The sequence below is a fragment of the Trichomycterus rosablanca genome, chromosome 13 (assembly GCF_030014385.1).
Source record: "Trichomycterus rosablanca isolate fTriRos1 chromosome 13, fTriRos1.hap1, whole genome shotgun sequence".
Taxonomy (NCBI): Eukaryota; Metazoa; Chordata; class Actinopteri; order Siluriformes; family Trichomycteridae; genus Trichomycterus; species Trichomycterus rosablanca.
This window is the reverse complement of record NC_086000.1, coordinates 24,660,901-24,685,591: the sequence shown is the minus strand read 5'-3', so window position 1 is coordinate 24,685,591 and position 24,691 is coordinate 24,660,901.

Genomic DNA, 24,691 nt, shown 5'->3' with positions numbered 1-24,691 from the left:
CTTTGCAGAAACAGCCACTAAAGGGAGAGAGATATAATGATAACATTTACACTGATTAGCCAAAACATTAAGACCACTTCACCGCTTGTCACAGTCTAGGATATAGTAAATGTTGGGCTAATGGTATACTTATAGTACACATGTTAAATGCAGTGGAAATGGGCAGCATTAAGACAAGATTAAATTTGATAAGTGGTTAGATTATTGGCCAGTCATCTGGGTTAAAGTATTTCTGAAACAGCAAGGGATGCTCACAAGCAGCATTAGTGAGCATCCAGTGACAGTGGTCCAATGTGGGAAAAGCCAAAAAATTGCAGATTGGTTGTTGGGCAAACCAACACTCATAAGTAACAGTGGACATAAAGGCGATGGATGGATGGATGGATGGATGGATGGATGGATGGATAGATGGATAGATAGATAGATAGATAGATAGATAGATAGATAGATAGATAGATAGATAGATAGATAGATAGATAGATAGATAGATAGATAGATAGATAGATAGATAGATAGATAGATTTAAGTTGTTTTTTTTTAAAGGAAGGACATTAACAAATTAACCAACTGTAGGACATTAACCCTACAGTTAGTATCCCACAACTCTACCCACTAGGCTTTGTTTGTACAGTTGTTCAGTACAGTATACTAGTGCAACTGGAAAAAGGTGAGCAAATTCAGTGCACAGTCTGTGTGCAGATTTTATGTGTCTGGAATGTAGTCTTGCTGTGTTTCTTAAGGCATTTCACAAACTGTTGATGTAAGCTGGTAACAAACTGAGTTTTAAAAGCTTATGAGAGCTTTTTAGACATGCCTCGATTTAAGAAGTGTGTGTTTACATTGAGATGTAAAATAAAGTAGACATACTTTTTACTACACATAAGCACATACAGGTTTTAGACATAAGGGACTTTATTTAGGTCTAAATACTTTAAACAACTTTGACTTTAATTTCACTACATTTGTAAAAGTCTATTACTATTCTACTTTTTATTTAATTTAATTAAATTTGCATTCCAAAGTGGACACCTAGCCACTAGTACATACTCATTGGTGCACAATCAGTGGTGTCGGTACAGAGAATGGGTGATCTCAATGTAAAAAAAGAGTGGAGGTAAGAACGTTTATTTATACTTGGACATTACATTAGAATTTGTAAAAATAAAAAAACTCTTGATGTTTACTGTTGTAGTTTAGCTTTGACCAAAGTAAATAATATTAGAAGATCTTTGGCTCAGCTTGGCCTGTCACCTTATCCCATCCTGATAACACTTTATTATTTATTATTATTTATGTTGGTCTAGGATCAGTGGCGATTTCTCTAAGACTGCAAGGGAAGCTCAGCTTCCCCTAAAATGTCAAAAATTAAATGGTCAAATATGTACAGTTGTGTTAACATTTATTTCATTGACTACAAATGTGTTAGAACACGTTCATCTCGAAGACGAGTTCGTTCAGAATCAGCTACTTATCACAAATCGACTGACTCGATTTTGTTAACTGCCGTAGCATCAATGCATTTGCCCGTAGAAGCTGAGCGTCTATTCACTTTAACGGGACTGCATGGAAAGTTTTTTTTCATTGCTTCGAAACTCTCCGGTCATTGGATAAATGCCATGATTTTGTCCCGCCCCCGGACGCTGAGCGCCTCTGGGGGTGAATGGAGCTGTGGGCGGGTGTGGACGCGGAGCTTCTGCAAGATGTTTGGAGGATCAGTCGAAAGGCTGAATCCCGTTTTGATTGACAGCTATTTTGAGATCTACACCGTCACTTAATCACTGGGAGATTCAGTCCCATCGCGGATTTTGCGAGTGAAGTCGAAAGACAAACTGCAACCCATTTCTTGGTATTTGCTTGGTGAAATGACTTGACCATTTCCATTGTTCATTGTGTAAATAAAACACACTCATAGTATTTGTTTCAGGACACTGGTCAAGTCCCTGGAAAAGACGCCTACTTGGTACAATAGGATCACAGGCCATTTTCCTGAAAGGGAGGGCAGAATTTATGTATAAATAAATTGACAAATTTTATGATGTAAGATGACAATGAGCTTCCCCTCTGAAAGACCAGCAGCTGCCACTGTCTAGGATGGAGTTCATAATTTTATCACCTTTAAACAACATTACTGTAAGCCAGAAAGATGATAGTGCACTAGACTCCAAACATTAACAGTTTCTAAAATCTTTTGAGACATATAAAATGCTGTCTTATCATAATAATAGTTATACTGCACTTTCACTATAAGTGAAACTCTAATTGTTTGTTGGAGTAACTTCCTCATGCAGTACTTAAACATTTACTTGAATAAATGATTGTTTGAGTTTTGGGTACTTTACACAACACTGTTGGCACTTATGTGGCTGATCGACTTAAGTTAAGATCACCCCAAGTGAGGTCACACATTTAAGGTGAAGGTTATAGTAGGTGTAGTAAGCGTCATCTTTGCTGCTCTTGGTGGAGCAGTGTGTGGTCAGGCAGTTAGGTCATTTTGTGGCTGCCAGATTAAAAATCACTAGTTTAACCTCCTCCTCCGCCCCTCCACATTTCCACTCTCTCTGTAGGATGCAATGTATTGCATGTAAAGGCCTATGGAAAAAGAACAGCAGCAAGAGCCAAAGCCTTCAGCATTGACCTGAGAATCATAATTAAACAAGGAGGATATTTGGCTCACTTTAAAGAGAGTCCCTCTCGGCTTCTTTCCGGACGGCATGTAATTACCAGGGCAAGAGACGCTCAAGCTCTGGGAGTGGTCAGGATGTCTTGGCAGAACTTGGGGCAAAATAGCTTTCTGTGTAAGTATGGGTCTTGGCCTTGTTTGAAGAGCCACTTACTGATACTACCTCACACAGAAATACACATAGACTCATATGCACTACGCCACTAATGGTCGGCTAAATGGCCAAGACGTTCCACTAAACACATAAACGTTGACTATAACATCCTATTAAGGAGCATGCTGTTTCCAATGTGCAATTCTGTCATCAGCTAAAACATTTCCTACCTCAGAATAAGACCTATGTCTAATAAAAAGATATTGTGTTTTAAATGGGTTAGGCGGCGGATTGTACATGAATCCCTGTTTGCAGCAGTCATGCATCCTATCATGGTTCTTAGATTGTTGAGTGAAAAGTTAATTTCTAGCTGCACTTGTAATTGTAGGTCATTGTACCTGTACGCGCAATTTAAGTTTTGATAAACAAGTTATTTTTGCTGGGAAGTGTTCATTTACTTTGCTTTGATTTGTGTGCTCAGTGCATGGGGAATATCAAAGTGTACTGTACAGCAGGTTTCATTATTAATATGCATCCAACTATTTTGTTACTCTTAAACACATCACTGTGGTGGTCCCAGGTGGTCAGGATCCGTAACCATCTGTCTTGCCCCATCATTATCATGTATGATATGAAACATTTTATGTTTCATGAAACATAGTGTATATGTTTTAATGTTTAATATAATATATAATTTAAGTTTTTTTCATGTGCTTGTAGCTTTGATGTTTTGGTGTACACATCTTACAAACTTTTATAGTTTAATCTTTAACTAAAATGCCCACCAGAGCCCCTGGTTTTTCAAGGAAGCTTAAGAACACCACTGAGAGTGGTGTGTAGTACTGCAGCTGCCACAGCAGAGAGGAGAGCTCTTAGCAAAAACTGCCTATCGCATCACCAACCTTAGCTTTCCCATATAGGATGGACACCCCACAATGTATCAGAAAAAGACCAAAACCACAATTGGCCTTTCTTGCAGCAGCCTTTCCTGTATCTAGTGCAAAAATGTGGCTTTAAAACACTGGTAACATAAAATGTTCAAATAACATCTTACACTCATGATGCAATCACGGAATAAAAAGAGCATCTGGGCCAAACCTAGTTCTTTATAAGCAAAGGTGTTTTGGGGATCATCACTACACCCAAAATATGGCGGGGGGCGAGTAACTACCATTTCTGTCATGAATGTAACCAAAGTGTAAAACATGACGTTAAAATCCTAATAAACAAACAAACATAAAGTTTCAGATATGCCACCAAATTCTTAAGTTCTCCTGAAAGTGGGCTGACGCACAGTGAAAACTGCGACTTGAAAATGTATTTTACCCCTTGTTTTCCTGTTTTATTTTACATATTCATCAAACTTAACGTTCAGATCTGGACCCTGACTTGGGCAATCTAAACCCCCAAGTGCTACTCCAACATTCTCCTGAAAATAATTTCTTAATTCATAAAATTAATTTCTTTTAGCATATCATTTTTTACTTCATGGTTCCCTCAGTAACTACAGGTATTCTAGCCCAGAGGCAGATGATGATCGACAGACTGTAATGCTTTCTTCACCACACTTGCCTTGCCTTGTCTTTTTCATTTTCTTCAGCATATACACTGTGTGTCTTAGTGTGATTTTTGCAGTTGTTCCATTCCTAGGGAGAGTATCAACAGTGTTGGATTTCCTTTATTTTTAGACAGTTTGTCTTGTGGATTAAGAAACATCCATGTTTTTGTGGTCTTTTAAAGTTTCACATCTATGAACAATATTTCTAAAATAAATAGACTTCAGTACCAGTGTATTCACTGAGATTAAGTGGTTAAAAACAATCAGCCAGATAGAACCTTACAAATACCAAAACTTTTGGAACAATAGTAAATAAAATGCTATCGGTTATGTATTCTTCTGTACCAAATATTAACTAGCTAGTTCTATTTTTAATAATAATAATAATATAAACCGAAAGTAAGCCGGAATTATAGGTATTGCTGTACTGTAAATGTAAAATGTATTTCCTTACAGTTTTGCTAAGTGTAATGTCACCATTTAACACCATTTCTCAAAACAGTTCTCAACCTTATCTAATGAATCAACAATCAATCATGAATTTTGGCTACTATATCTATTTAAAGCCCTACAAAGAGGCTTGGTAAATTATATAATTTTTTGACAGGAGGTCAGAAGAATCACACTATATGGCTAAACGTATGTGGACACCAAGCCATGAGCTTTTTGGCATCCCATTCCAAACCATTGGGCATTCATGGGTATCACAGCTAATGTTTCAAGTCAATCTTAATGGTGTTCCAGCGGAGCTCAGAGGAGTTCCTCCACAAAAAATTTCAAATTATATTTTTATGACTCCCCTAACATATCATTTATTTAATTTAATTGCTTTATACACCTGTTGTTGCTAAAACATATCAATGTACTAGAGAGTAGAGAAAAAAAAAAGTGCATGTTTTGCACAATATGTGTGGGAACTATTAAGTGGAATTAATAGGATTTCCTTATAAAAGAACTCGTGTTGAACAGTGCAGCTACAACTCTTACAACAGTCACTGAGTCGGACTTTGGCACTATTTGTTAAACAAATAAAACAAACTCTGAGCCAGTGGGTCACACTAATTAAAGCCACACCGGCGCTCTACTCCATTCAATCCAGGACCCAGAGGCATGTTGACACAAATTTTCCGCTGTCAATAAAAAAGCAAATAAAACATCTTATCCTAAAATGAGTCACATGCATTAAGTCAGTGTTTTTACAGTAAAAGACAAAAGAAGATTGTAGATCACAGTGTTTTACAATGGCAGGACCACAGAGTCCTGGAAACTGGGGAAGGTGGGGGTGCATGGGCAGGAGGGCAGCACTGGGAATATTCCTATTAGTGCATACAAATTAAACTAACATTAACAGCCATAAAGTCTTGCTTCAGGGTTCCCCATAAATAATTTTTACTGACATCACACATGCACTCACTTATTCACACCGAGGGAAACTTGGACCTTGCAAGGACAGAAACAGAATAAGCCATGATGCCCCTTTCTGAACACAGCTTCACATTTTACTTGAAGGATAAGTTTTGAGTCAGTAATTCTCCCCAGATACTTATTAGACTACACAAAAGAAGACCAAACCAAAATCATTCAGCCCAAAGCAGGGGGAAAATAGGACAGGTAGGGAAGCATGTTAGAGTAGAGATCACCCCACTCCATGGGAAACAAACAGAAAAAAGAGACATTTATCCAACAGGGACATAAGCATAGACCCCCAAAAATGCAAGAAGAGAAAGGGATGGATGAGGGAAAAAATATAAGCTGTGTTGCCATTAATGTCAGCTATTCAATCCACTAGCAAGTAACAACCCAAGTTCATGAAAAAAAAACAAAGGCAGGGAATTTAGTAAAACTGGCAGCACCCAAAGAGAGGAAAAGATGGACTGTCATTACATCACCTGAATGCCATCCACGTCCAGGATGAACCTTATGTTGTAGCCGCATTACAGGAGTACCAACACGACAACAGTTGAGGCAGCTATTGTCCAGGGCAGTATACGTGTGGCAGCAAAATTCAAAAAGTAATAAGCTGCTGCCTGAGTTACAGGAAAAAAATCAAAAGAATACCAGCAAATGAGTCACTGAAAAACAGGAGCTGGGCAGAGAAAAGTCCAGTGTCTTGGACTTATGAATGAGTGGAGATGAAAAACAATAAGCCAGTGGAGAGCTGGCCAGTGAAGCTGGAATTTAAAGAGCTTCACAGGCTGCAGTGAATTCCTGCTTAATGAGGTGTAGAGACCCCCAGCCCTTAATGGCAAGGCAGGTTGGCATGATACTGTAATCCATGTCTCTAGCTAATATATACAGCACACAAAGAGTAGTGCAAAATTGAACCCCGGTCTATGAAACTGCTGCACCAACATGCCACCATAGGTTTGCATTTTAGTAGGTCCAATGTCATTGATTCTAAGAACTGGAGAGAAAATATGGGTTGTATAGGAAAATGGTTGATATTTTTTGATTCATAGACATATTTTACTGGTCTTATGAATTTAAGAGAGTGACCAAGTGAAAGTTATGTGACTTGTACTCACAGACAGCTAAATAAAGTAAAGGGTGCAGACTGCCACTGTTTTTGCCACCACAAGTGACTTCTTTTATAAGCAGGTGTAACACATTATACATTTTGCTTTCCTGGAAGCTCTAACAAACTTGCCCCCCTCTCTTTCCCCTTGTTTAGCCCACCTCATCTCTGTTCTGTGGTAAGCAACATCTCCATGGGCGCTACCCATCATTTCCCCAGGGCAACAAAGTAAAAAAAGGTAAGGACCCATTTAATATGAGGTCTAGTTGTCACCATAGGAACAGATGAAACATGGCAGCAGTTGATGTCATCTGCTAAGTTTGTTCCATTACCCCATTGGTTTCACTTTGTTGCTTTACCACATTGGATTCTCCCCCAGTGCCTAGCTTAATCTGCAGGGAGCCTCCATCTCAACAGAAAAGAAAAAAATGGACCAGAAAAAAGTAAATGTTGCCCAAAGTGAGACTTTTAACAGCTGTTAGCTGCCTGTAATGGTGCCTTTTATTGCACTGTATCTGTTATTTATTTCTCACCCTGAGTAACAATATCACAAGCAACTGGTCCATACAGCTGGCTCTGTCAGGCTCAACCGCAAAATGATTTGATGCTTGTTCTTGAGAGAGAGGCTGCTAATTACCTCTGGCTCACCAAGTGCTAGGTCTAGAACCAAAGAAATATGTTGGATCTGGCTTAGCCAACCCCCTTCTCTTCTGATTCACACCAAATGCTAAAAATACTAAATACTACAAATACTAAAGCATAGCCTTATGGGGTATTTAATGATATTACTACAAACATTTACATAAGCAGCCTTGTTTTAGCAGTGGAATGCTGAGTGGGTTGACATCAGCAGGAGACAAGTTGCAGTCATGTTTACATCACTGTTTTTCTCTTGATTGTGAGTAAAACTAATAGTTTTGCCCTTTAGCTTAAGACACCTCCACAAATTTAACCGTAGTCGTTGTTATTATTGCTGGCATCTGCCGGAAGCTAAATAATGGCAGGTGGTCACATTTCATCAAGCTGCAGGAATCAGGTTTGTAACTTGAACCATGCACCTTCTTTGAAATGTGACATCATTGCTTTTAGACTTTTTGTATACCTGCCAGGGTTGCAGGCAGACATTTGTGCAGGGTGGGGGCTAGGGCATGGTTAAGTAGAATTAAATTTTCATTTCTGTGTTTAAGTGTAATTTTTTATATAGTTTATGCATGACAGATACATGTCACAGTAGTTGCTAGACTTTAACAGGAAAGCTACAGGATGATCTTCAGAATCTGGTGGTATGCCAGGTTCATAAAGTGAAGGACCAAGCTGCCATCACTGCTACTAATATGTCAAATCTTTATGGCCTCCCAAACTTTGCCCATGTAACAGTGCAGCACTAATCTTATCACTAAAAGCCAGCAACGTTACCCTGTCTAACTACAAACTGACCTCAGGGGTTATACTGTAGCTTTTTAAAACTGGGGGTGTGTCCAGATCTGGCTGCTTAGGGGAAGAGCTATCTCACAGCTGTTTGTTGAGGACGCTAAGGTCTCTGGGCATAAATTTTACTGATATCACCTTCATCAGAAGACTATAAAGCTGATTTATTATAAATACAGCTCTCCTGTGTTTACTGCATGCATTCTTGTGATGTTGCCTGCAACATCTTTCGAACTGAGAGCTTGCAGGTGCTCAGTATCTATCTTAGAGGCAAAAGAGCTGTAGAAAAAACACGGAAATAAGAACGATAAAAGAGAGATGAAAGCGGCAAAATAGATAAACACGAAAAGATAAGATAGAAGATGTTCAAAATGAAAATAATGGAAAGGGAAAGAAAAATAGAGAAAGATAAATTGAGAAAACTCACGTTACTTGCATCAGCTTATGTTTAGGGCCTACAAATATATCTGAGAAAAAGAGACACATATGTCTCTACAAGCAAATGGCAAATTTATAACTAATACGTTTCCTGAAAAACATTTGGATTAGTATGAAAAAACTATTTTTAATATGATTTGCTATTGCATAATGCTCTATTCAATATTCATGATGACTTATTCCAGCCAAATGAAAGCTACAAATCATGGCTCCCTCATTTCAAATGACTCATTGGATCATATTTGGCAAAAGAAAAGAAACTGAAGGACAGTCTGACCTCATAAGCTTCTACACAAAAGGGCAATATCAGATGTTTAACCACTGAGTCATGTATTAAAAGTGTCATTTTAATTCAACTTGATATAATTTTTGTGCCATAGGAAAAAAAACTAAGTGGAAAGAAAAACAGGTCTTGGCATGGAATTGGAAACCTTAAGCGGTTTAGCAACAACAAAGGATAGGATCGAAAAAAGAGAAATGCAAGACATTCCAGAAATGTGAGGGAGTTGGTTGGTGTGGATACTGCAGGGTTTGACCCAACCTAACAACAGACCATGCAGCTGATGATAGAGAGGATGATGAGGAACATAAGGGCCAGAAAGCAGTCAAAAATAAATAAATATGGCATTACTTACACACTGAAAGAACAAGAAGAAAAAGAAATTAGATTTACTTTTTAACCTAGATTTTTAGTTTGTTTACTTACAATTTAGTTATGCTTAAGTCACATCCATAACCAAGTCTTTCAATGACATGACAGTCACCAATTAGGAAGGATAAGGGCTAACATGTGCTTCCCACGAACCAAACAACACTTCTCTTTTAGCTTATGCTAAGGTATTTGGCAGATCAATTTATGACCTCCCTTCCATATCAATGGGATCACAGGTACTGTATCTTCTCCTTCCTTGGCCTTTGTCCCATTCGGTTGCGGGGACAGCTGATCCGCATTGATTTGACAAAATTTTTACGCCGGATGCCCTTCCTGACACAACCCTCCCTATTTTATCCGGGCTTGGGACCGGCACTACAATGCACTGGTTTGTGCATCTAGCGGCTAGGTATCTATAGGACAATTCAGTGTCTCCAATTAGCCTGGTGGCATGTTTTTGGACTGTGGAAGGAAACCGGAGCACCCGGAGGAAACCCACGCGGACACAGGGAGAACATGCAAACTCCGCACAGAAAGGACCGCCCCACCTGGGGATCGAACCCAGGACCTTCTTGCTGTGAGGTGACAGTGCTACCCACTAAGCCACCGTGCCGCCCATCACAGGTACTGTATCTGAGACTGGCAAAAATACCAACTCTCAAATTTACACTACAGAGACAGTTATACTCTTAGTGACTGCTTTTGGATGACAGTGGAATTTTTTAGGAATAAAAGCTCTGACAATCAACTAAACATTTTTCTGTTGCACCACTCAGGAATCTTTAGTTCAACTAACTTCAAATCTGTGTGGCATAGCAGATCATTTTGGTCATCCATAGCTTCACTGACCCAGGTCCAATATCTTGTTGTTGCTGTCAGTCTAAGCCAGATCAAGTAACTCAGAAACGCATTACACAATGATAAACTGCAAATGATGCAATAAAACACTGAATAATATCAGGTCTTGTGGCAAGAAGGAAGCTACTGTTGAGCTTGGAGTTTGCTAAAAGACGTTTACCGGAAAAAAGATCCGGAACTTGATAAAACAACCACTATGTTTGCAGAAAAGCTGGCAATGGACATCACCTGGCAAACATGTCCCTAAAAGATGGTGGGGTAGGATCCTGCTATGGGGGTGAATATCAATGGCAAGGACATGGAGACTGGTAAGCACAAATACAAGGACATCTTCCTACAGAATACAGTTCACTTTTTAACACAGCAGTGCCCTAAAGCATACAGCCAAAACAACACTGTGGGGCTTTTGGGACAGATACTTAAAGTCCAGCCAAAGCCCAGACCTAAACTCTATCAAACATGTGCAGAGAAACCTGAAGATGACAGTTTACAGATGCCCTACCATCCAATCTGGCAAAGCTTGAGAGGATCTGTCATTAAGAATGGAAAAACTGCCCAAATCTAAGTATATAAAGCTTGTAGATACATATCCAAGAGTGCTTGCAGCTGAAATTGTATCTACAACAATAACGTGTGCAAAATTAAAGGGGCCTGAACACTTTCTAAATCCACTCTCCTCAAAACCTTCAATTTATATTAAACTTCACATCATATTTATGCAACAAACAATAAAGAACAAAACACAGCTGCTATACTGATGCTGCATGATGATGCACGGGCACCGTTGGCATCACTTTTGTTATCTTACATAATAGTCATGGTCATTCCTCTGCAGTGCAGTGCAAAGCCAAATCAGTAAGCCATCCAAGAACTCAATAGTTCTACTTAAACATGGTGTTTTACAAACCTTACAATCCAAGTAAGACAAAAATGGCAATCAACTGGGTTGAGACATGTTATAGTACCCAGAAAATCATTAAAAAGCTTTAAGACCTTTTGAGCAGGGTAAATTAAAAATATTTGGAAGTGAAGTTACAAAAACATACAAGAAAAATGTGGAGTAAGATGCTGCGAGCCATTCAAATAAATGACAGTATGGGAAGTGAAATTTTTGTGAGTATGCCAGGATGTGGCATTAGTAGGACACAGGTGGTGAAAGTGTCTGAACTGTAAATTCACACGGTGTCTAAAAGGATTTTACACACATAAGAACGTGCTGGTAACTGATCATTTAAAGTCAAAATAATAAAGCCTATAATTTACTTGTAAAGGTTTGTTGATTATGTCCTATGATTTTAATGTAAAATGGTAATATACGTAGATCAAGCAGTTTTGTCTCGCTAAGGTCTCGGTCACTGCACCGGGCCTCTGGGGGGTGGAATGGCTGAAGACCCTCATGGAGACTCCAAGGGAACGGGCATCCTTCATCACCTTTCCACACCCGGGCTGCCGGAGTGCAAAACAATTAGTGAGTGTGTGAACAAGGCCTTGTTTATTGACTTACTGGAGAGACTTTATTAACCCAGGCTGTGTTGAATGGGAGTCACCTGCTGTTCACACTTAGGCCATCATTGTGAACTGGGCTGGAGACGGGAGGCTCCTTACGATGCTCACTAAAGCCTGCTGTTCCTTTGTCCAACCACCTTCAACCAGCAATAGAATAGTTCAGGGTGCATAGCAACACGGCAGCAGTGTCGTAGTATAGACAGTCTCAATCACTTGTCAACGATGCAAATACACTAGCTGTCACCAACTTCTGCTAAACGACACTGTGCGTGCAAAATTAGCACTGCTTTGGCGTTACCTGCTGGTGGAGACAATAATTGCTCTTTTAACAAGTTTAGACCAAATTTACAGCTGCCATGAACATAAATTTACCCAGTCTGGTTGGAAATTTCACAGGGTGTAAATGCATGTCACAGATAGGTTAGTGTTCCCCACATAGAAAGGCTTACAACGCTTTAAAAGCCATTACAAGTGTTGAGTTATCTAGAGAGATAGATACATGGAAAAAGAGGGAGACGAGTGAGAGAGAAGAAAGAGAATTAGAGCAAAAGGGGCAGGAAGGGATTTGAGATTCATCCCAGTGAGTGAGATATCCTCTAAAGTGCTTGGTGTCAATGGCTAACTTTCAGCGGGACAGATAAAACCACAACTGCCTGGTTTTTATCTGCCTCCCAGGGCATAAAGGCTGCAGATACCAGCTATTACACAGACAACTAGAAGGCGTGTGAGGATGCGTGGGCTTATCTATGGCTTCCAGTAAACATTGTGTGTGCGCATGATTGTGTGTGACCTAATAAGTAGTTTTTATACAACTTACCAGGATATTTGGTAATTGGAATCCAAGAAAAGACTTGGGACAAACATTTAAAATGTGACATGGTTTGGACAGCTACTGTATCCATAACCCAATAATATTTTGACTTTCACTCAAAAGCCATTTGTCACTTGATTTCCTTAAAAAGCTTATATATATATATACAAAGCGGATTCCAAAAAAGTTGGGACACTAAACAAATTGTGAATAAAAACTGAATGCAATGATGAGGAGATGGCAAATGTCAATATTTTATTCGTAATAGAACATAGATGACAGATCAAAAGTTTAATCTGAGTAAATGTAACATTTTAAAGGAAAAATATGTTGATTCAAAATTTCACAGTGTCAACGAATCCCAAAACAGTTGGGACAAGTAGCAATAAGTGGCTGGAAAAAGGAAATTGAGCATATAACGAACAGCTGGAAGACCAATTAACACTAATTAGGTCAATTGACAACATGATTGGGTATAAAAAGAGCTTCTCAGAGTGTCAGTGTCTCTCAGAAGCCAAGATGGTAAGAGGATCACCAATTCCATGTTACGGGGTCACATTGGTGGAGGGTTTTAGCCACACCTTTTGTTCTTTTCTTATTGGTGCACGGGGCTTAAGTAGTCTAATCACGAGCACTATATATAGAAGTGGTGTGGGAATCCTTGTTGCCAGTTGGTCTCGTTAGGTCGTCGGACTAGAGCATTCTTAGTAGATCCCTGTTCCTATTTTGTTGAGCCTTTACCTCGGCTGTGTTTATTCTGTTTGTTGCAGGTGGGAGCGGTCCAGGCGATACTGGAGATTGGGACACTTACGTTTTAGAAGCCCTGGAACCGACTCCGTTCGTCTGGACATGTGTTATGTGCTTATGAACATTAACTTCCTTTACTTACGCTGTAGTATTTTGTTACATTGCTGATTGTAGTTTGGGGTACTGGTATTAAAACCCTCTTTCATTGATTTCTGTTTCTGAGCTTGATTTCCCGAGTAGTGGTTCCAAACTAACCTCTAGGGGTTGTTTGAATCCCCATAACAGTACCAACTGGCCCATTATGGAACCCTCGGGAAATCAGCCCGGATCAGATCCCGTTGCGCCCGCGTTTCCACCCGGAGCTAATTCCCAAGACCCAACAATGGCGTCCCTCGTGGAGAGCAACCGTGAGATCGTACGTTTCGTGTCGGATCTGGCACGTCAGGTGCAACGTATCTCGGAAGCCATCGCGGCACCTGCCCCCCCGTTTCCATCTCCGTCACGACCGGCTTCGTCGGGAATTTTCACGGCCGACGCTGTTCCGCTACCTGCCGACTCACCTCAGGTTCGTACCGATTCCGTTACGGTTCATCCTGAACCCTATTTCGGTGACCTAGATAAGTGCCGTGGTTTTGTGTACCAATGTGAATTGGTGTTTGGTATCCGTCCCTCCGGTTTCCCCACCGATGTGCACAAGATCACTTACATTATTGGTTTATTACGTGGTCGGGCGCTCGCATGGGCGGAGGCTTCACAATCCACCGCTTCTCCGGCGGTTTGTACCTACCAAGCGTTCTTACAGCGTTTTTTAGCGGTTTTTGATAAACCTGAACGTGCTGGCGACGCGGACGATAGATTATTAGATCTTCGTCAGGGTAATAAGTCGGTGGCAGAATTCGCGGTGGATTTTGTTACCATTTCGGCCGATGCAGGGTGGAATGACACCGCCCTCAAGGCAGTGTTTAGACGGGCCTTGAATCCTCACATCCGGACTCAATTGGCCAACAGGGAGAAGCCTAACTCTCTCCAAGAACTGATAGACCTGGCCATTCGTCTGGATGGGATGACTCAGGGGGGGGCACTTCAGACCGGGGGGCTTAGAGCGGAATCTCCTAGTGGGGGGGTACCTATAGGTAGAAGGGGCACTTCATTCTCTCCCAGATCCTTGGAGGTACACGAGCCCATGCAACTGGGTAAGACCCAGATCACTGAAAGGCGGGCCCAATCCCCTCACAAGGATGGGACGTGCCGCTTCTGTGGTCAGAAGGGTCATTGGGCTGCCTGGTGTCCTAATCGGTCAAAAGATCAGGCTCGACCGTGAATTACGGGGCATGGTCGAGCCGAATCCCTACTAACCGTGTTCCCCGTTGTAATATAACTATCTCCCTGCACACCAGTAAGGGAAGATTCTCTTCTCGGGCACTGATAGACTCTGGTTCAGAGGAGAATTTGATTGACGCCAAGTTTGCAGTTAGTTTGGGTTGCAAACTGGTAAGGTTAGAGGTTCCCTTAAGCACTATCGCAGTGGATGGACGTAGATTAACTCATATTACGCACCGCACAGTTCCTGTTTGGATGACAGTGAAGCAGACTCATAAAGAGATGATCTGTTTTTCTGTTTTTCTTTCTCCTGACACACCAGTGATTCTTGGGCATCCGTGGCTGCGTACTCATAACCCTCAGTTCGATTGGGGCAAGGGGCGAATTACTTCGTGGGGCCGGGAATGTCTATCTCGGTGTCTACGTTCGGACGAAGGGAAGAAGGTGGCGTCGCTTAGGGTCTCTACTGACTTAACTAACGTTCCATCCATTTATCACGATCTCAAGGAAGTCTTTTCTAAAGACAATGCCTGTCAGTTACCACCACACCGCAGTTACGATTGTGCTATTGACCTCCTCCCGGGCGCACCACTCCCCAAGAGCAAGTCTTTTCGATTGTCAATTCCCGAACGGAAGGCTATGGACACCTACGTTGCGGATTGTCTCGCTACGGGTCTCATACGTGCCTCTTCGTCGCCACTGGGGGCGGGATTTTTTTTTATTGAAAAGAAGGACAAGTCCTTACGGCCTTGCATTGATTACCGGGGGTTGAATAAGATTACTATTCGTAATAAGTACCCCTTACCCCTCATCTCTACGGTGTTCGAATCCGTGCAAGGGGCGGTAATTTTTTCTAAATTGGACCTTCGGAACGCTTATCATTTGGTCCGGATTAGACAGGGCGACGAGTGGAAGACGGCATTTAACACACCTAGTGGGCACTACGAATATTGCGTGGTCCCGTTTGGTCTCACTAACGCACCTGCCGTGTTTCAAAATTTAGTTAATGACGTTCTAAGGGATTTCCTTGACCATTTTGTGTTTGTCTATCTGGACGACATTCTCATTTTTTCGCGTTCAGTTCAAGAGCACCTTGCACATGTCCGGCAGGTCCTGACTCGACTTTTAGAAAATCAGCTATTTGTAAAGGCTGAGAAGTGCGAGTTCCACAAGGACTCAATTTCCTTCCTAGGATTTATAATCCAGGCCAATAGTATTAAGGCGGATCCAGAGAAGATTCGGGCGATTCGTGAATGGAGGGTGCCCTCTTCTCGTACTGAACTTCAGCGTTTTTTAGGTTTTGCGAACTTTTACAGGAAGTTCATTAAGGGGTATAGCAATATAGCTAACCCTTTGACGACCCTCACCTCGACGAAGAGACAATTCAAGTGGACCAGAGAGGCTCAAGACGCGTTCGAGGACTTGAAGGACCGATTCACGTCCGCCCCGATCCTGGCTCAACCGGACCCATCCTTGCAATTCGTGGTTGAAGTGGATGCCTCCAACACGGGAGTGGGAGCTGTTCTTTCCCAACGTTCGGGTATCGTCTCCACCCATGCGCTTTTTTCTCCAGGAAGCTATCACCGGCCGAGAAGAATTATGACATCGGCAACCGGGAGCTATTGGCAGTTAAGATGGCCCTGGAGGAATGGAGACATTGGTTGGAGGGGGCAGAGAAACCGTTTGTGGTCTGGACCGATCACAAGAATCTGTCCTATGTGCAGACGGCCAAGAGACTGAACTCCAGATTGGCAAGGTGGGCGTTATTTTTTGATCGATTTAATTTTATCCTCACCTATCGTCCAGGCACCAAGAACACTAAGCCAGACGCTCTTTCGAGACTCCATCCGGGGGCGGAGGACACAGACGCAGAGGGGTCCGTACTTCCGACGGCTCGAGTGATCGCTGGGGTCTCTTGGGGGCTTCGTCGATCCATCGAGAGGGCCCTACGCGCTGACCCTGACCCGGGCACAGGACCGTCCAACCGCCAGTTTGTGCCTACAACAGCCAGATCGGAGGTACTGAAATGGACGCACGACTCCAAATTCGCCTGCCATCCGGGGGTGGCCAGGACGGAAGATTTGGTTCGGAGACATTTCTGGTGGCCTTCCTTGTCTACTGACGTGAGGGAGTTCGTCACAGCATGCCCCGTCTGCGCCCGCAACAAGGCGTCTCATGCACCACCTGCGGGGTTGGTTCAGCCTCTGCCGATTCCAGGGCGGCCCTGGTCCCACATAGCTCTGGATTTTATCACAGGACTTCCACCGTCGAACGGTAAGACTGTGATTTTAAATGTGGTGGATCGGTTTTCCAAGACTATCAGACTGTTTGCTTTACCTAAACTCCCTTCCGCGCTGGAAACAGCCACTTTGGTATTTGACAATGTTTTTAAGGTCCACGGGATTCCCGCGGACATTGTGTCAGACAGAGGACCACAGTTCGTGTCACAGGTCTGGAGAGCCTTTTGCAAGGCATTGGGGGCGTCGGTCAGCCTTTCGTCGGGGTTCCACCCGCAGTCTAATGGTCAGACGGAAAGGGCTAACCAGGAGGTGGAGACTGCGCTGCGCTGTGTAGCCGCTCAACACCCTAACAGCTGGAGCAAGTTCTTGTCCTGGGCGGAGTACGCTCACAACACGGCACGAAGCGCAGCCACAGGAAGGTCGCCGTTCGAGGCCGCTTTGGGTTATCTTCCACCATTATTTCCGGAGGGCGAGGTGGACATAGCAGTCCCATCAGTAGCTCATCACATGAGGAGGTGTAGGAAGATGTGGAGGAACACGCGCATCGCTCTCCGCCAAGCCCAAGCGACCACGGTCATCTCCGGGAATAGACGGCGACGGCCGAGCCCGCTGTACAAGGTGGGACAACTAGTTTGGTTATCCTCTAAAAACATTCCTTTAAGGGTGGAATCTAACAAACTAGCCCCCCGATTTATTGGTCCTTATCCCATTACTCGTGTCATCAGTTCATCGGCAATTCGGCTTAAGCTTCCTCGCCACATGAAGATTCATCCCACATTCCATGTGTCCCACATTAAACCGGTGCTGCATTCTCCACTTAATTCTTCCCCGAATGAGACACCAGGACCTCGATTAGTGGAGAATCAACCCGCCTACACGGTGCGCCGGCTGCTGGACTCCAGGAGACGGGGCAGGGGGATCCAGTTCCTCGTCGACTGGCAGGGGTACGGACCGGAGGAACGTTGCTGGGTGCCGAGATCTGCCATCCTCGACCCTTCGCTCATCCAACAGTTTCGGAGAGAGTTCCCGGGCAAGTTGGTTAGGGTGCCGAGAGACACCCGTTAAGGGGGGGGTACTGTTACGGGGTCACATTGGTGGAGGGTTTTAGCCACACCTTTTGTTCTTTTCTTATTGGTGCACGGGGCTTAAGTAGTCTAATCACGAGCACTATATATAGAAGTGGTGTGGGAATCCTTGTTGCCAGTTGGTCTCGTTAGGTCGTCGGACTAGAGCATTCTTAGTAGATCCCTGTTCCTATTTTGTTGAGCCTTTACCTCGGCTGTGTTTATTCTGTTTGTTGCAGGTGGGAGCGGTCCAGGCGATACTGGAGATTGGGACACTTACGTTTTAGAAGCCCTGGAACCGACTCCGTTCGTCTGGACATGTGTTATGTGCTTATGAACATTAACTTCCTTTACTTACGCTGTAGTATTTTGTTACATTGCTGATTGTAGTTTGGGGTACTGGTATTAAAACCCTCTTTCATTGATTTCTGTTTCTGAGCTTGATTTCCCGAGTAGTGGTTCCAAACTAACCTCTAGGGGTTGTTTGAATCCCCATAACATTCCACCATTGTTGCGCAAAAAGATAGTGCAGCAATACCAGAATGGTGTTACCCAGCGTAAAATAGCAAAGACTTTTAAGTTATCATCATCAACCGTGCATAACATCATCAAAAGATTCAGAGAATCTGGAACAATCGCTGTGCGTAAGGGTCAAGGCCGTAAAACTCTACTGGATGCTCGTGATCTCCGGGCCCTTAAACGTCACTGCACCTCAAACAGGAATGCCACTGTCAAGGAAATAACAGAATGGGCTCAGGAATACTTCCAGAAAGCATTGTCAGTGAACACAATCCACCGTGCCATCCGCCGTTGCCAGCTGAAACTCTACAGTGCAAAGAGGAAGCCATTTCTAAGCAAGCTCCACAAGCTCAGACGTTTGCACTGGGCCAGGGGTTATTTAAAATGGAGTGTGGCAAAATGGAAGACTGTTCTGTGGTCAGATGAGTCACGATTTGAAGTTCTTTATGGAACACTGGGACGCCATGTCATCCGGACCAGAGAGGACAAGGATAACCCAAGTTGTTATCAACGCTCCGTTCAGAAGCCTGCATCACTGATGGTATGGGGTTGCATGAGTGCTTGTGGCATGGGCAGCTTGCATGTCTGGAAAGGCACCATTAATGCAGAGAACTATGTTCAGGTTCTAGAACAACATATGCTCCCATCTAGACGTCATCTCTTTCAGGGAAGACCCTGCATTTTTCAACAAGATAATGCCAGACCACATTCTGCAGCAATCACAACATCATGGCTACGTAGGAGAAGGATCCGGGTACTGAAATGGCCAGCCTGCAGTCCAGATCTTTCACCTATAGAGAACATTTGGCGCATCATAAAGAGGAAGGTGCGACAAAGAAGGCCCAAGACGATTGAACAGTTAGAGGCCTGTATTAGACATGAATGGGAGAGCATTCCTATTTCTAAACTTGAGAAACTGGTCTCCTCTGTCCCCAGACGTCTGTTGAGTGTTGTAAGAAGAAGGGGGGATGCCACACAGTGGTAAAAATGGCCTTGTCCCAACTTTTTTGGGATTTGTTGATGCCATGAAATTTTGAAACAACATATTTTTCCCTTAAAATGATACATTCTCTCAGTTTAAACTTTTGATCTGTGATTTGTGTTCTATTCTGAATAAATATTAGATGTTGGCACCTCAACATCATTGCATTCAGTTTTTATTCACAATTCCCAACTTTTTTGGAATCCGGTTTGTACATACAGTATATACTGTATATATATATATATATATATATTGATATTATCTGCTGATATGAAACTCAAGTTAATAAACATATATATATATATACACAGTATATACTATACAGTGAGGAAAATAAGTATTTGATCCCCCTTACAAAGACTTGAACAGTCTATAATTTTTATAATTTAGCTCCCTTGAGATCATTGACAAGCTCCTCCCGTGTAATTCTGGACTGACCTCACCTTTCTCAGAATCATTCTTACCCCACAAGGTGAGATCTTGCATGGAGCTCCAGAGCGAGGGCGATTGACTGTGATCTTGTATTTCTTCCATTTTTGAATGATCGCACCAACAGTGGTCTCTTTCTCACCAAGCTTCTTGCTGATGGTCTTGTAGCCCATTCCAGCCTTGTGCAGGTCTACAATCTTGTCCCTGACGTCCTTTGATAGCTCTTTGGTCTTGCCCATGGTGGTCGAGAGATTTGAACAGAAGAAACTGATTCTGTGACAGGAGTCTTTTATACAGGGACAGGACAAATTTGTGTGCCTTTTGTGCACATAACCGGTCTGTGGGAGTCAGAATTCTTGCTGGTTGGTAGGGGATCAAATACTTATTTCCCTTAATTAAATACAAATTAATTTATAACTTTTATTTAATGTTTTTTTTTTGGATTTTTTGTTGATATTCTGTCTCTCTCTGTTAAAATAAACCTTCCATAAAAATTATAGACTGTTCAAGTCTTTGTAAGGGGGTAAACTTACAAAATCAGCAGGGGATTAAATACTTATTTTCCCCACTGTATATATATATATATATGTTTATTAACTTGAGTTTCATATCAGCAGATAATAGCAATAGCTTTCTAGCTAACTATCCAAATAACAAAGCAAATCAACATATAATAACTAATGAAGATACATTTGTGTTGGTCATGTGACAACAGTTTGTTTTAATCTGAAAGATGTCAATCAAGGGCTGCACAGTGGCTCGGTGGGTAGCACTGTTGCCTCACAGCAAGAAGGTCCTGGGTTCTATCCCTAGGCAGGGCGGTCTGTGTCCTTTTTGTGCGGAGTTTGCATGTTCTTCCCGTGTCTGCGTGGGTTTCCTCCGGGAGCTCCGGTTTCCTCCCACAGTGCAAAACCATGCAGTCAGGTTAACTGGAGACAATGAATTTTCCTATAGGTGAATGGGTGTGTGTTTGTGTGTCTGCCCTGTGATGGACTGGTGCCCCGTCCAGGGTGTTACTGTGTGCCTTGCGCCCATTGAAAAGCTGGGATAGGCTCCAGCACCCCCCTGCGACCCTAATTGGATAAGCGGTTAAGAAAGTGAGTGAGTGAGATGTTAATCACTTCTTATCGATTACACACTCACCAAGCATTTTATTAGGTACAACTATCTGGCCCATATATAGATTGATTTTGTAAGATACAGCTACCATACAGATGAAATTTGTGGGTACCCATCTGTTGTTCTGTACACTTTGTCACCCCCCTCAAACCTATTTCTCAATCAAAAGTGACCACCACTGACTATGTGTTGAATGGTGGCCCATTCTCAGCATTGCAATGATACTAACATGGTAGTGTGTGTTGTACTAATATGAGTGTAGCAGGTACAGCAGTGTTGTCAGTGTTAATACTGGGAGGACAATAGTGCTCCATCCAAAAAAATATATCAAATAGCACCCTATGATCAGAAAGTATACAACACATTCCAAACACATTGTGCATGGTAAAACAAAAAACAAAAACTAGACACCTAGAATGAGTTAACAGGGCATGTGTTCCTAATAAAGAGGCCAGTGAGTTTAAACATTATTAAAAAAAATTGCCATTGTAGTGCTGAAAATGGTCATTGCTATTCTTTGTTTCCAGTTTTTTTATAATATTATATTTATTCAAGTCCTCCTAGTACACACAAGGGCGGCACGGTGGCTAAGTGGGTAGCCCTGTCGCTTCACAGCAGGGAAGTCCTGGGTTCGATCCACAGGTGGGGCGGTCCGGGTCCTTTCTGTGTGGTTTGCATGTTCTCCCTGTGTCTGTGTGGGCTTAGTCCGGGTGCTCCGGTTTCCTCCCACAGTCCAAAGACATGCAAGTGAGGTGAATTGGAGATACAAAATTGTCCATGACTGTTCAATATAACCTTGTGTGAACTAATGAACCTTGTGTAATGAGTAACTACCGTTCCTGTCATGAATGTAACCAAAGTGTAAAAAACAAACGTTAAAAGGACGTTAAAACCCTAATAAACAAACAAACAAACAAACAGTACACATAATCTCAAAAAGGAACATTTTAATTAATTAAAGTCTTTGGTTTATTTGTACAGCTCGTTAATAAACATTGTCTGTAATTCTCCAGTGGCTGTGTTATGATCATTTAAATCTGTAAAATGTTTACACTACATGTCTAAACATAGCACACAACTTCTAATTAATGGATTCTGCACTATTAGCTCCACCCACTGCTAACAGGTGCATATGATCAGACGTAAAAGCATACAGACCTGCAATCAAGGCTGTATGCTTAGCTGTACAATGGATCATAAGGGCTCAAAGACTTACAATGTGGCACTATCACAGGAGGCCACTCATCAACAAGTCGATTTGTCAAGTTTCTACTCTGCTTAAGCAGCACCAGTCAACTGTGCTGTTATTGTGAAATAGAACAAGGAGAAACAACAGCTTAGCTGTGAAATGTAGCCACACAAGCTCAGACAACAGAGCTGTCAGCTGTTGAAACATGTACCATGATTTATCCTTAATTCTTACACTCTACTATGAGATTAATTTAGATTTCAGTAGCACCAGTGTGTTGATCAGGAGCCTGTCTTGTCAGGTTTGCATGGGTAAACAGCCACACACATGTCTTAGATCACAACATGCAAAGTCCTAAATAGTTTGTGGTAAGATGTAAAATAATATCTAGTAATAGTATTTTGTAGTAGTATTTTTCTGTTCTTTTGGGGATGAAGTAAGTAGAGATTCATTTTACATATTGAAACATCATAATAAATAAAAGTGCAGACAGCCATATTTACAGAATGGGTGATTTGCATATGTGTGAGGATACCATGTAGATACATATTGGGAGTTAAGAGACAAATGCTGTCCATATTTATCTCAGCAAGACAATTCCATCCTTGTTCTGCACATGCTACGGCAGTGTCATTTTGTAGACACAGAGTGCATGTGCTTCACTAGCCTGCCTGCAGTCAGATCTGTCTCCTACTGAACATGTTGGGTCTATCATGAGGAGGAGAATCAAACAACACCAACCACCAAGTGTTGAGCAGCTGAAGTCTTATATCAAGCATGAATGGGCAAAATGTTCACCTGCAACAAGTAGTATATTCTGTTCTCAGTTGATTAATAAGTGTAATTAATATAAAAGATGGTGAAACAAAGTGGTAAACATACATTTGTCTTAAAATGTTTGAGCGTGTTGTAGTTATCTGATACTCAATTTGTGGATAATACAATATACAAACGAATATACAAAAAAATAACTTTTTTGTACATTGCTTTAAGGGCTGTTTGCAAAATGTATGTTTTAATATGAAAATCACTAACTATTAATTTAAGGAACAATAATGTGTAATAACATTAAAATTACATACAACATAAAACACGTGTAAGCTTTATCTTCCTACTGTGTCCATTCACCACAGCTTTTAACCAGTTCCATGGTTATGTCCAGACTTCTGTTCTTTTCCTATACATTCAGTAATTGTGGTAAAACTTTATGAAGTAAAAAAAACCAGACATGACTGTTAAGGCACTGCTGAATCCAAACAGATATTATTATTTAAGCCCTCATTGAATTTTCCTCACTGATCTGTTTAATTGAAAAAGGAAAATGGTTTCTGTGGTGCCTTTCAAAAAGCCTTTGAGAATGAAGTGGACTAGGCCACGGGACAGGCAACAGGCCAGATTCCAGAGCTAACATATAATCAGCCTAGAACGTGTATAATTATATCTGAGATGTTGAAGAACAGAAGGCAGTGAGAGAGGACAGAGCAGAAAATAGATACACACTAGTGCAGACACTAAAACTATGTAATATACATATTTAGTTTTTTCAGCTTTAAATATGAAAGATTATTGCTTTTAAACTTATATCTTTGTGCTACATCCTTTTGAGTAAACATTAAACTTAGATACTTACAGAAAGACGCACGCCATCCCACCCCCTACACATACACACACCTTGCACACATACATTTCTCCTCCCACCCAGAAGCACACAGAGAACTTGTGGTTGATATGGCACTACCACACTGTCCTTTAATCCAGCACTGTTGATTGCTGCCTGTTAAGACGATTGTGCTGTGTTTGTACTGCAGTACTAATTAGCTGTGCCTGTGGTCACCACAACTCCAGTGGCCTTGCTTACAGAGGAATTTTATACGTTAATATAGAACATCATGTTTACATGTGATAATAATAAGTGCAACATCAGATTTTGGCTTAAATGCAATCCGCGCAGAAACTATTAAAATGTAACAATATGTAACTAGTAAATGTTATTCATACAAGTTAATGTGCCTTATTATTTCTCTTATTTAACCACTTTATAATGATCAGGGGCAAGGTGAGTCCACAGACACCCATAACTATTTATGGCAGGACACCACATGCTAACTTATTTATTCATTTATTTTTCTCACATTTAGCCAATACATTTGGGTGTGAATTTGAGAGGAAACTCAAATAGAGGTAAAACATGCAAAACTACTCACAAGTGACTAGAGACACTGGAGTGAATTGGACTCCTGTGCCCAGAACTGTAAGGCAGTACAGCATCCACACTACCTGCTGTGCTATAATGCAATTCTTATTTAATCTTAGTACATTTCGTTCCAGACCAAAAACCGTAAACTAAGATTATTATTATTTATTAGGATTTTAAAGTCATGTTTTACACAGTCTGATTACATTCATGACAGAAACGGTAGTTACTTGTTACACAAGCTTCATCAGTTCACAATTTTAATGTCAAACACAGTCATGGACAATTTTGTATCTCCAGTTCACCTCACTCTCATATCTTTGGACTGTGTGAGGAAATCGGAGTTCC